The sequence below is a fragment of the Phyllostomus discolor genome, chromosome 6 (genome assembly GCF_004126475.2).
Source record: "Phyllostomus discolor isolate MPI-MPIP mPhyDis1 chromosome 6, mPhyDis1.pri.v3, whole genome shotgun sequence".
In the NCBI taxonomy this organism is placed as follows: domain Eukaryota; kingdom Metazoa; phylum Chordata; class Mammalia; order Chiroptera; family Phyllostomidae; genus Phyllostomus; species Phyllostomus discolor.
In genome coordinates this window covers 42,714,191-42,728,475 of record NC_040908.2, presented here as the reverse complement: position 1 = coordinate 42,728,475, position 14,285 = coordinate 42,714,191, and the positions used below count along the sequence as shown (strand labels likewise).

The following is a 14,285-nucleotide window of genomic DNA, read 5'->3' as shown; positions in this document are numbered from 1 at the left end:
ATAGTTCTTATCTTGTGGTTTCCTATAACTTCCCTCTGATATAAGCAAACATCAATTTCTAAGAGGAAAATGAAAGAAGGAAGACTGAAAAGCTTGAGGAGTGTGACAGTCTGGAGTGGTTGCTGGAGAGAATTGGAGACACTACTTCATAGCACTGAGGATCCAGGTAAGGTTGGAGAATGTACTAGATATTGGGCACTGATCTCCTTAGTCATGTGACTTGACCATTAGTGTTTAGAACCCCTAGTATTGGTGTAGGGAGGCAATTATATTGATCCAATATTGTTACATCAGTATGCTTGGTTGTAAGTGACCAAAAAGCCCAAATAACAGATGAATAAAAATGAAAGAAGTTGATTGCTCTCTGACATAAAAATTCAGGTAGACTATTAAGGCTGGAATAGAGTACTAAGGTGTCAGGAATCAAGATTATTTCTAGCTCCTTGCTTTGCCATCCTCCGGATTTGGCTTTCATATCATGGTCCAGTATGGTTTCTTCAACTCCACTCATTTTGTTTGCATTGTAGTCAGCAGGAAGAAGGAAGGACTGGGAGAAGGCTGTATGCCACTTCTACTTAAGTCCATTGACCACAGCTTAGTCCCATGGCACATCTAGCTGCAAGGAAGGCTGACAAATGTAGTATTTATTATGGATTGCCATAATAAAGTTATGGTCATAATGATAGGAGAACTCAAGGGTTAAAGATTTTGGCTTTAGTTATAGTTGATAGGCTTAAGTGGTTGATGCATGTAGAAAGCTATTTTCCAGGAACTGGAGTACGTAACCTATGTGATTCTGGGAGGTCCACAAGCAATTCAACTTTTGTGCCCCAAGAGGTCTGCAAGTGATCAAGATAGTGTCTGAGCCATTGTGTTCCAGGGAGGGAAGTCTGTGAAACAGATAAAGAATTGTTGATCAGTAGATAAAGAAATGGTAGGAAAATCACCTCTGACCTGCAACTCTTATCTGATGAACCCTTTTCCAAACCCCTTACCTACCCTTTTCTTCTCTTTATAAAAAGGTCAGCTTGAGGTCACATGCGAAGATGGTTTTTAGGGTACATAAACCACAGTATCCTTAGATCACCATATCCTCTGAATAAAGTGCCCATAAAGATTCAACCCTTGTCTCTACTTATTGTTCTGGTAGTGACAGGCAGTATGAATGCTGACTTTTCCAGTTTCAATAATAGAGCTTCATTTTAATTTAAAATTTTGAGCTTATACCTTGGGAGATACTAAGAGTCATTGCCACAGTAGCTTTTATCTGGATATGTACAACAGAATGGAGCTAGGAAGTAAATTATATTGTCAAGAGGGATTTAAGTAAAGACAGAAGGAAACAAGATTAGGAAGGTGCTGAGTGATCTATTAATTTTTGTTCAGGTATCCATTTACCCAGCTGTGGCTTATGTGCTTCTGGGGAAAGTGAATCCCTGGCTTCAGGAAAGGGGATGGGGTGGCCTGATGCTCTAAGCCAGTAGTTTTTGGCAGGGGCACTATTAGCACTTGGGGAAGGTGAATTCTTTATTGTATAGGACTGTCCTGTGCATTGTAAGACTTTCTAAGCTCCTAGCTCCCACCCACTAAATGCTAATGGCACTCCAGCTATAGCATTCCCAAATATTTCCAAGGAGGCACTACTGCTCACAGTTGAGAAACACTGGTCTAAATTAATCATGGTAATTTCACCTCCCTTTCTGCTGCGATTGGCTCAAGGATGGACAAAATAAAGCTCAATGAATCAGCATATGGCAATCTCCTAGTCACCATGATTGGTCCATGTTGTTCCAATTAAGGGAGGTGAAGATTTTAGTGTGATGGTTATAGATGCTTTTTCTCTAGACATTTAATGAGGAAACATGTGGGCCCAGTGGCTGCTGACATCCAGCCTATAACTGCTAGGGAAGCCGGTCCCAGAATGAAGCTGACCCCGAGAGTAGCAGAGTGGAGGCACAAAAAGACACCAAGTTCTTGTTAACTCTGAACTGCAGCCAACCCCATGGACCTTGCCATGACTGAATTTTCAGTTATTTGAGTCAATAAATGACTTTAATGTTTAAACCAGTTCGACTGGAGTTGCCTGTTACTTGCAAATGAAAACATATTAATAAAAGGAGAAAGCAGAGGAAGGCTGTGTCAAGGAAGTGAACATATAGGGAAAGATGTAAATGAGAGTAAGGGAAAAGATAGATGAATGGAGGGACTTATGTCTTGGGTAGAAATCAAGGAAAACCAGGAGAAGAGGTATGCTGAGTTTGGTCAAATGTAAGATTTTACAAAAATTAGTCTCTGTTCTCTTAGACTAGGGGTTGGAGGTAATCAGAACAGTTCTAGGATTGTGCTAGGATAACCCAATGAGATTTACATTAACACCAATATGTAGAAGAAGAAACTTGAGACTCACCTAGGGCCCAAAGCTAATAGCTGGAAGAGGTTAAGTCCTAAGTGAGTTTGACTGCAATGCCCAAGTTCTTTCCACTACTTCCTCATTGCTACTTGGTGCCAAGGGAGCAGAAACAACCAGAGTAGAGACAAATACCCCTCACCAATCCCTTTCACACCTCACTCCAGGATGGCAGACAAGACTGACTGGGTCAGTAGAATTATTTTCCCTGTAGAAGGGATGGCCTACCTACAAGATGTATAATATTGTGTTTGGGGTACAAAGCACATGTGGGTCATGGGCTAGCTGGAGAGGCAAGATAAGCAGCTCATAAAACTAGGCTCAATGCAACAACAATTAAAATAAAAAATATTAAAAAGAAAACAAGCTCAGTACAAATGAAAATAACTGTGGAGTGCACTGAGGAGAAGTGGCTCAAAGATTTCTCGTGAGATGAAAAGTATTTAATGCTAGTTGTCAAGCATTAAATATCAGATTGCATTCACAATCTGTAGATCAATGTGCATCCACATTTTCTTTTCATTTCAGAAACTTTTAAATTTATTTCTTGAAGAGTTAATGCTGATACATGGTACAAATACAAAAGGTACAAAATGTGTACAGTGAAAAATATGTCTTTCTCTCTCCTTTGTTCCCTACTCTCCTGGGAGGCAACCAGTTTTGACAGAATCAATTCCTGTCCTCCCCTCTCCTCCTTCCCCTCCTCTTCATTACTGGCTAAGGTACATCAAGCCAAGTTCTTTTCACTGAGCAAATGATAAAGACCTTCCTTTTTATATACACTAAAAAAATAAGATATACAGATATATATATATATATATAGTAACTTTATTGTCCATAATGACTTCTTGCTAAAAAGCCCCCATTCCTGAAAATACTAGATTTTGCTGATTAAAAATACCTCAGTTACTTGAGGTTTAAAATAATCCCTCTTGGGAAATCACCCAGTCTCTCAGTGTTTCTCCCTTATCCCAGAATTCTCCTCTTCTCTTTCCCCTTTCCAAAATGTGGCCCAGGTGGAGGAGAAGCTATAGGGGAGTTACAGGAAAAGTCAGCATCCTCCAGGACTTTGCAGCCTCCCTTGGTGAAGAAATTGCTCTCTCTGGCTCTGGGCCTACATTGATTCTAGTCATGGTCACCTACTGACAGTCACGGTCCCTGTCACCATGCTCAGTGGTCAAGGCCACATGCCTTGTACTTTCTTGACCCAAGACCAGGCCTCTTCCAGCCCACTTATCCTGTCAGCATTCTCCCACTGGATCCCCTGCAGACCATGCACAGGCCTGCAGGGACTGGAGGCCCTGCCTGAAGGCCTCTCATTGCCTAACTGGCACTTCCACTTTTCTGTATTTGGCCTACTTCCAAATGGAAATGGGGTACACACTTCTTCTGCTTTACGACTCCCCCACCACTCATGTGGGGCAACCCTGTGCCTATACCCTCTGAATCACCCCCCTTCCTGTCTGCTGCTTAAACTTTTATCTTCCTTTCCAGTCATGGAAAAATGGCTCTGACATCACATCCTGTGTTCTTCCAGTCATGGAAAAATGGCTGTGTTCTTTCCAGTCATGGAAAAATGGCACCAGCTAAGATGTGTTCAGGGGCAGTCCTCCAAGCTCTCTCTGCACTGGTGTATGCTCTCACAAGTATATATTTTTTCTTTCAGCAAAGTCTGGCTTTGGCTAATCATATGCACTTGATTTCAAACTATTCTCTTGCTATGAATTTTTAAGTCCTTTTTTGATACTCAAAGCTAAATGATGACTTGGCTGAGTTTTTTTCCTTGCCATGACTCAATGCATGCCATTGACTCAGTGGGTGGGGAGCCAGGGACAAGGGTTTCGTGGGAAGGCAAATTGTTGGTTGAATATCTCACAAATGTGTTCTCTATTGTATCAGCATAAGGTTCCAGTGCAGGCTGAAGGGAAGCCAATGTCAGTGTGGTGCTACAAAATTTTTATGTTGTGACACAGGTACACCCACTTCACATAAAAACTTCATGGTCCTCAAAGTGAACACGATAGAAACTGAACTATTGATTCTACCACTATCCACACAGTCATTCAAGTGCAAACTTGAGCCATTCTGGATTCCTCTCTTTCCTTCACACCCCACAGTTAATCCATCTGTGCCTTAGGACTACTAAAGGTAAAGGGAGGCATTTAATGGTGGCCTCATTGAACCCCTAGGCCAACCCACCAGTGTCTGTCACTGGACTTCCACCATTGTCTTCTTTCTGGTCGCCCCATTTCTATATTTGACATCTTACAATCCATTTTCCACAAAGTGGCTAGGCTTGTCTTTTTAAAATATAAAACAGATCATGTATTTCCCAGCTTCTCTACTTTAAACACTTCAGTAACTTCCCTTTATCCTTTCACCTGGCTCTGCCTCCCTCTTCAGCCTCATCTCCTTGTTTTCATTCCAAGCCTTCCCTCTCCCTGTTCCAACCACACTGCCCATCTCTGTGCCTTTAAATACACCAGGCTCATTTCTACCCCAGGTCTTTGCACTTACTATTTCCTTGCTAGTAGAGCTCTTTTTTAGATTGTCACACTACTGCTTCCTTCTCAGCCTTCAGGTCTCAACTCTGATGTCATCAAGTAGCTGCATGAGGTACGATCTACTATATTACCATATTTTATCTTCATATTGCTCTGTTCCTGAAATTGTATTTTTATTTGTTCACATATTTATTACCTATCTCTCCCTCACTTGGAATGCACCCACCTTGGACAGAGACTCAGTTTGCCTTCTTCAAAACTGTATTTTTTGCATTAAACAGTGCCTGGTGCATAGTAAACAACTGGTAAATATTTGTGGACTTACACCAACTAATTTCAACCAGAGGAGAAAAGGAGGAAGACAATATTTTTTTAACTCCACAAGCTCTAGTACCTTTTTATTAGTTTACCATTTAGAAGAAACCATCCAATTCCACTAGTTTCTTTTTAAGAGAATCAAAAGATTAATGTGGCTTTCTAGTGAGAAACTTGGTGGCAGGACAGAACTATCATCTATATTTATGCCACGAAAAAAGTAGCTTTTTCAAATGATCAAGCCAGATCAAAGTATAAATTGTTAGTGTTATTTGCCAGGTACAAAGTTTGAATGATTGCATGTGTGTTGGTGTGTGCTTAACCTGCTGCAGATCATCTGCTATTTTAGGGTCCCTGATTGCTAAAAGTTGTTTACTTGATTTCTTTCATTTCAAGTGTGGCTGAAGAGGCAGAGATGATCACAAGCAAGATGGAAAAAGAGAGATAATGTTAATGATTTTTCAGGCACACTATTAAACATTTCAACAATCTTTAGGTATTTCTTGTACTTTAAAAAAAAAAGTGAAAACTAAGCTCTCCTTGAAATGTGCTTAAAAAATTGAGTAACTAATATACTGGAAAGTCCTGAACAGCTACACAAACCCTGAAGTAAGGACTTTAAAACTCTGCTCTAGGTGACGTTTTAGAAAAAAGATGCAGGGAAATAATGCCTCATCTTGGTCAGAATAGAGGAGGCCAAATGTACTTTTCCTTTCCTGGTGTCATAGAATCTGAAATTTCTACCATTAGAGTTTCATTTTTTTATCTTGGCATTCTCTTCTAAAATACATACATTCCTGGAAATATGTTAGACTAATTCATGAAGATATTGAAACTAACTAGATCCATCTTCCTTCCAGTGGGAGAAATTACCAGTAAGCGAGCCCTGAAACAGAAAGGGAGAGATGTATTCGGGGAGACTAGAAACACCAACTGTAGTTTCTCTGAACCTAGAATGGACCCAGTACAGTACAGCAGTTGTTGAATGACTTTAGATAATAATATTATGGGGCTAGTGATTTAAGAGTAAGTTTTGTGATGTGAGTTACTTAATTTGAGAAAACAGATTAAAAAAACCTCAAGGGTTGCTATGCAATATGAATTTTAATGGATTTTTTCCCAGTTAGGGTCCCAACAGGAAACAGATGGTGTACTTAAATTAGTATAATTTGAGGAGGGTTTCCCCCCTGCCAAAGAGATTACTGACAAGAGGGTTAGTGTGTTGTAACAGAAACCAAAAGGTTAGTCTAGGAACTACATGCTAGAAGCAGCAGCAAGGGTGACGTCCCTAGGCCCCGAGGGAGAGACTATCAGAACCTGGAAGAGAAGTGTTATTTGAGCAGACCACCATGAGTGGAGCCATGGCTTTGACAGAGCCAAGCAGAGGCAACCTCACTGGGAAAAACCCAAGGGTATGAATACCTTGACCTCTTCTCCCTTCCTCTGGTCTTCGGCAAGGGCTCCCCCCTGGCCAAATGCCATTGGATGTGAAAGGGAAAAGTAGCACACCCATAAAAGGTTAGCCTCCCTGGCAGAGAGAAATGTAGAAAACAGTAGAGTGGATATTTAGAAACAAATGGAAGAGGTCTGGCATAATGATAAGAAGTGCTGAGGAAGAGCCATCCCACATGCCTTCCCCTGCCCACTGCAAGCTTTCAGAGGAAAGCCATTTGGGGCTGGAAAGTAAAGGATGTGTCCTAACATTAGGTTGGGGGTTTTGATTATATCTTGGACTTAATCTAATTTCTGCATCAAGACTGTGTTTCTAGCCCTGGCTGTTGCAGCTAAGTGGTTGGCCACCATCCAGTAACTGAAAGGTTGTGGGTTCAATTTCTGGTCAGGGCACATGCCTAGGTTGCAAGTTCATTCCTGGTCCAGGTACAGCCTGTGCCACTCACAGTCCCCGCACAGACCCCCAGTCTGGTTCCTTGGTACTTGGTTTCCTTATAGCTCTGTGAGGTTTAGATCTTAGCTTTGTGATTCAGTAACTCAGTTTCATTTGTTCATCCAAGAATAACCAGGTCCTGATGAACTCATGTGTTTGCCAACCTCACAACCGATTTACTGGTAAATCAAAATGCCTATTGAATCACCCTCAGAAATGGTATTGTCAAAAAGACAAGCCTGGTGTCAGCTAGTCAACATTCTATAATGGAATGTTTGGAGAAATGTTATAGACAAATCAGACATCCACTTTTGTTCTCAAGAAAATGACTCTAAGTATACCTTCCATTGATAGTGGATCAAAGACATAAAAATCACATGTAAACAACAACATATACTATTAATATAGTGCCTTACTGACCATGGGCCCTGCATTTTTACAAATTCCTGGGTAATTTTTTTATAATCCTCACCCAAGAATATGCTTTACTGATATTAGAAAGAGAGGAAGGGAAAAAGAAGCAAGAGAGACATTGATGTAAGAGAGAAACATGGATCAGTTGCCTCCCATGTGAGCCCCAACTGGAAATCAAACCCACAACCTTTTTGTGCATGTGATTATGCTCCAACCAACTGAGCCACCTGGCCAGGGCTCCTGGGTACCATGATGTGTACATTCTTCAGTGTGGTCAAACCTTGGCATCATAAAACTTTGATTCACCAGAACTGAATTAGAACCCTTAATTTAAAAGAATTCCTTCTGGTACATGTTCCAGTTATCAGTTTATTTCTTCTCAGCTCCAAATCCACCCTTCACGGACTTGCTTTGTGACACTAGAGCTGAACCCTGTAGACATGTGTCCTCTGCGGCTGCAGTGATGCTCTGTCTGCAAACAGTGCAGATGGCCGCTGCAGGAGGAAAGTACTTCTCTCTGTTCCGACGTGCTCGTCCTCTGGCAAATCAAACAAAGCTCCCAATAGAGACTGTTAAAGAAAAAAGTACACAATGACACTTTGTCAACGTCAGAAACATCCAAACCTGTGGAGAATTTTTGTAGTTTATTCGAGCCAACCTGACGACATATGCTGGGGAGTAAGATCTCAAGTGCTCCAAAGAATAACAGTTTTGCAGCTTCTTTTATGCATTTGAAATTAAGGAGGGCACCTAACAAAGGTAACATGGGGAAAGAAAGGTGGGAGAAAGCAAGATGGGGGTTGAATTACAGGATAGTTAAGATTATTTGCTCTCTGGAGGTGGTTATGTCTTAGAAGCAGGCGGGGGCAGTGGTGGGAAGGATCTGAAAGTATGGTTCACGCATTAGAAGGAGGGGTCTGAAAAGAGGCATTTCGAAGATGTGTTAACCTAGATGCACAGAAAAAAAATGGACAGGACTTGTTTAAGGCAAAGATAAACCTTTTACTAAAAAGTTATATATGGAGTGTGATACCTACCAAGTAATGTGTGAGGTTAGTTTCTATAGAACCCTTTTTCATCCACAACTTGTTAAAGACAGTAAGACAGGCTTTCTTCAGGTCCTTCGTTTTAGAATGACCACTGTAATGGGATTTAGCAGTGGGGGAGGGAGACAGGGTTCAATTCCAAAAGAGCAGGCAAGTGGGGAATTATAGACAAAGATCAGGGTGGGGGGGTTAGTAGATGGGAAATTACTAAGAGGAAACATCAGGGTAAAGAGACCCAACAGGATTCTTTTTTCTTTTTTTTAAGTTTCTTTTCTTTTCTTTTTATTTTTTTAATATTTTGTTTATTTATTTATTTTTTAGAGAGGGGAAGGGAGGGAGAAAGAAGGAGAAACATCAGTGTGTGGTTGCCTCTCACGTAGCCCCTACTGGAGACGTGGCCTGCAACCCAGGCATGTGCCCTGACTGGGAATCCAACCTGCGATGCTTTGGTTTGTAACCCACACTCAGTCCACTGAGTTCTTATTGAAGGGAGACTGGGGTGATCAGACATCACATGGGGAATTGTGGAGGATGAGGAATCTGATCAGATATTGAGGGTTGGGGGTGGGGGTTCTGGTTAAATTGACTTAGTAGGGTTCTTGCTAAAAGTGAATTTTCCAAGGAAGTATTGTACTACACAGATGGACTTAGAAGAAGGTTCAGAAGACTGACTAAAGTTTGGTCAAGCAAAGAATCTCTGTTAAAACATTGACAAAGCATATGAATAGCCAGTTCTCAGAAGTGGAAACCCAAATGACTAAAAAGGGTTGAAGAAAAGTACATCACTAGTAAACAGAGAAATGCATAGTAAGACTGTTTGGGATACCACCTCAAACCTAACACATATGAAAGTTGGACAATGATTTGGCAGTCTTAGCAAAAATGTGGGGGAAACAAGAACCCTCATGTGCTGCTGATGTGACTATAATTAGATACAGTTATTCCAGAGAGCACTTTGGCACTATTTGAGTGTGTGTGAGTGTGTGTGTGTACACGTGCTCTCACATGCCATCAGTGACTCAGGAATCCCTCTCCACACAGTTTCATAAGAAGAAGTGTATGAAGATGTTTATTACATAATTGTTTGTGGTACAAGGGAGTAAGAAGCAATCTAGATATCCAGCACCAGACGAATGGATATGTTAAAAATATCTGACACATAATGCGGAATCTTATGCAGCCGTTCAAAGAAATGAGCTACATGCGCATAAAGAAACATGGGAAGAACTTAAAAACAGCATTGTGTAAAAAAGCAATGAAGAGAATAAGAGTCTTTGAACAACACAGAATTAAAACAGACACATTCATAAAAAAGCATTGCATAAAAAACAACTTGGGGCTTTGTGTGCATCGAAGCATGTGTTAAATACATTAAAGTGGCTACAGATGCTGGAAATTAAAAAAGAAAATAATAAAATAAAACAAGAAAATAAAGTAAAATAAAATAAGAAGAAGCCTCATGTGAGGAGGGTGATTAACTCAAGCCTTTGCACTTAAAGTTCAAAAGAAAAGAACTAAATCTAATCTTTCTAGACATTTTCCAATCCTGAAGTGAAATGTGATGCCTGCTTTTTAAGATAATGTAAGCAGCTGTGTGTGTAGCTCATCCATGTCTCCAGTTCTTCCTGGTCTCTGGGGAAACTTGAGCAAAGCACATACCCATGAAAAGCCAGGGGGTGGAAATAAAATAGAGGGAGTGGATACACCTGTAAATTGAACTCTATAAACCAAAGCCTCAATGAAGCTTTCTTTATGAAACTACGAGTGCAGGGTGAGACTAAAAATGAACATGATGTGGTATCAGATCAGTGACCCTGGCTTGGTCATTTCCATCAAACAAAAAGAAAAGTCATTTGAAATACTATCTAACTATGAAAAGCAGAATAGAAACAAACAGGTAGCTCCAAGACATCTGCAAACACAATTTAGTTGGCCAAGGAGGATTATTTGGCATCATCAGGCAAGATAAAATGCATCTACACATGTGTGTGTGCATATATATGTATGTATGCATACACACACACACACACACACACCTTTTTAAACTGATCATCTCAGGATTCTGTTTGCTTGAAAATGCCTTCAATCAAACAGGGAACACAAATCCTGGTTTGATCCAAGACTCTTCCTTTTTAAAGCTGCCAGGTTTGTCCTCTTGCAGGGGCTGACAGTGACCAAGGCTGAATATTTCTCTATGTTTCTCAGAAGGGCTTGTCTCACCCAACCCTTGCAGCTGCAAACACCACCTGTGGAATGAATCTGGTGCCCTTTTCCAGTTCGTTTTTTTTCATCTCCAACTGCCTTCCTAGACAGATGATGGCTGGGGATTTGCCTGTCTTTTGTTTTTCATGAGCTTTAAAACTATAGTCCCCTAACTGAAATCACACTCCCATGTGAACAGATACTACTTTTTAAATGAAAGCCTGAGAGGTAGGGACATGAGGAAGGAAGGACCAAACTGTTCATTCTTTGGTGTTATATTATCACTTGATCCTTCTTCTGAGTTATCTTTTGTAATTAAAAAAATCCTTTTATATAACAGTTAAAGTGAATGATTCATACACTGTATTCACTCAGGACACCAAGATATTTGAAAATATTTTGGGCTGCCTTTTTATTTGGCTATCATTTTATAGTGGACTCACCTATGGGTTTAACTAAAAGAATATCAAGATATCCTTTAGCAGCACACCAAATATTATTTATCTTATAAAGAAAATTAACTTTAAAATGTATACACACTGAAAAGAATGTAACTTTTTAAAAGTATATAAAGACATACTACTAAAGTAAAACTATCACAAAGTCTCTTAGAATTTTATAGGGAAAGAACTGTACTTAGTACTTACTGACCAGTTCTCAACCTCTGTACTTTTTCCTGCCTCCATTCTACCACACTGTGTAGCATTGCTCCTACACAGGAGTCTCACCAAGGAATGGCAAACATGATGTAGTTTGGAAAGATACCCCTTTTCTTTCCCCATACCAAGTTTATTCACTTTTAGAGACCATTTGGTGCTGTTGGTAAAAGTAATACAGGCTTAGCTTGTTTGATTGTGCTTCACTTTATTACGCTTCAGAGATATTGTATTTCACAAGTGGAAGGCAAGACCCTCCACCAGCAAAGGTTACGGCTGGCTTTATCACTATACTTGCTTTATTAACGGTGGTCTAGAAGCAAGCCCACATATATCTCTGATTTTGCCTGTAGTGTGACTCATAGACTTTCTGTTTTGTCAACCAGACTGTGCTTTGCTTTGAACTGGATAACGTAAGATAGCTGTCTACAGGGCCATGAACACAAAACAACTGAGTCTCCATCTGCAGAGAACCAGTAAGTACCTGGATATTGTTCTGTTTCCTTTTTAACCTTATAATTAAATTCCATGTTTTTCTGCTATTGATTAAAGTAATTAACATTCAATTTAAAAGATTTTATTGGCTATTAGTATTAAGTATTTGCTATATTATCAAAAGCCAAAAATATTAATCAATTAACAACTTTCACAATGCAGTATCTGGCTTTGATTTTTAAAATTTTATTACACATATTCATGTAGAAAAGTTACAGAATACAGCTGAACAAAAAGAGAAAACAATTTTTCATAATCTTACCACCTAAAGAAACAGCATGTTTCCATATGTACTTCTAGTCTTCATTTTCATCTTAAACAACAATATTTTACTTTAAAATTTTCACCCAGATAGACTTGCCTCTACAAAGGTGAGCTTCTGAGAAACCCCCATCCTTTGTGCAGACAGCAGATTTTGCTTTGGGGGGAAGGAAGTGGCTCACATCCTGGCTAACAGGGGCTCATTGTTACTCTATCAGAATTGGCACAAAGCCTTCTTCAGCCAGAAAGACTATTATGTGACAGAGAATTCAAGACTTGGGCCTGTCTTAGGAGAAAGTGGATTAAAAGGCAGTGCATGCTAGACATTTTCCATGTCTTCTCTCTAATTATTATTATGCAGTACAACCTGTGTTTGAATCCCAGCTGAACCTTACAAGCCAGGTAACCATGGATCAATTATGAAGCCCCTCTCTGTCACAGTTTTCTTATCTGTTAAATTGTAACAATAATAGTACTAACCTTACTGAGTCCTTGCAAAGAGTGATTACAACAGAGTCCTTAGTGCCTGGCCTGCAGTAAGGTTTCAACAAATGTCGGCAGCAGTGCTGTTATGGTTGTGGATTGTCATGAGGATTATATGAAATACTCTATTTGCAACTCCTGCCACATGTAGGAATTATTATTACAATACTTAATATTACTGGGGGGAATGGGTTTGTTCTGACCCACCCACTTTTTCACTTGGCAGTGCTCCCAGGTGTTTTCCTCTAGTTCAATGCTGTTCAGTAGAACTGTCTGTGATCACAGATACGGGCAGTAATCTGTGCTCTTTAATATGGTAAACACTAGCCATATTGAGCTCTTAAAGTGTGGCTAATACAACTAAGGGATTTAATTCTTAGTTTTAATTTTGTTTAATTTTAATTAATTTAAATAGTCACAGCTAGTTCCTTGATTTCTGCCTGTTCTTACATGTCTCATCACCCCAATTGCCTTTATATGCAAAGCAAATCCATCTGTAGGGACTTCAGAAAATAGCTCCTCATTCATACTTAGTTTTGAATAACACAATTTTCTATATAGTACCTTCTTGATAAATGATAAAATATAATCTTATCATTAAGAAAATAGAAACAAACTGGATATATTTTCAATGTCAAGCTTCTCTGCCAAGTCCGGTTTTCTACTAAACACTTTGCAAACTTGAATGAAAAGAATTTAATAACTTTCCCAAAAAGCATTTGGCAGATTAGCTTAAAAGGCTGTTTTACAGATCTGGAATGAAAGGGGGTTTACTTCTGCTATCAAACACCCTCCCTCACAACACAAGGCAGGGTAATTCTTGCTCTGCTCAAATTCTATGTTTTGGGGCAAAATTTGTTCTTCCCTCTGGACTCTTGCTCAGAGCCCATTCTGAGCCTCAAGCTGATGTGCCTTCACCCACCACAGTTGGCGTTGAGTCTGCGTTTCACCAAGCTCTCTGAGGGCAGTCACTGAGGAACTCCAAGCCAGTGGAGTTGGGTCCAGGAAGTGAGCCCACACCCCCTCTTCCAGGCTCCAGGGTCCCTCTGTCATGAAGCCAATCTTAACTTCTGGCCCTAGATAAATCAACTGACAATTATATCAAAGAAAAGCTATAAAACCGAAACAATTTTGCATTAGGGAAACCTAGCTTTTCTCTCCCGAGGAAAGGCTGCCACCTGCTGTAATACATTAGCATTAGGCTTTTCCAAGGTCACTGAACAACCACTTCCTCCATACGAAATTAATATATGCACAACCCCACCTGCCTTCACCCGTGTGCCAGGAATGTAAAGAGGAGCACAAAGTAGGATCATGCCTTTTAATTCCTTAATGTAGAGCAAGGAAACAAACTCATTCATATAAATGATGCCCAGGAGGAACTAGCATCACTATCTCTGAATATAAGGGTGTCCTTTTCTCACCAGTCAGCAGTACTGTTTCTAAATTAGCTCGTAGTAACCTTCATAAAATCTCTGCTAAGAGGCTTATTATTTCCTCGATTCTTCTAATTCTGTGAATCTTTATCTATTCTTCACAGGCCTGGTAAGACTTCGGTAGGTAAAAGGATAAGAGAAAAATAAAAATTGATAGTTCTCAGGGGAGCACTCTGATTTT

General features: G+C 40.0%; 1 long non-coding RNA gene across 2 annotated transcripts; it reads right to left on the bottom strand.

Moving 5' to 3' along the window:
- Nucleotides 1-7,417: 7,417 nt before the first annotated feature.
- LOC118501111 lies at nt 7,418-12,657 on the bottom strand. 2 transcript variants are annotated; one of them, XR_004903699.1, is made up of 2 exons: nt 12,187-12,657; nt 7,418-8,094 (listed from the first exon to the last, which is right to left on the bottom strand). It is a non-coding gene; the product is annotated as an uncharacterized LOC118501111 (long non-coding RNA). The 2 variants fall into 2 exon arrangements; XR_004903700.1 differs by lacking the exon at nt 12,187-12,657 and adding an exon at nt 11,425-12,160.
- Nucleotides 12,658-14,285: the final 1,628 nt, after the last annotated feature.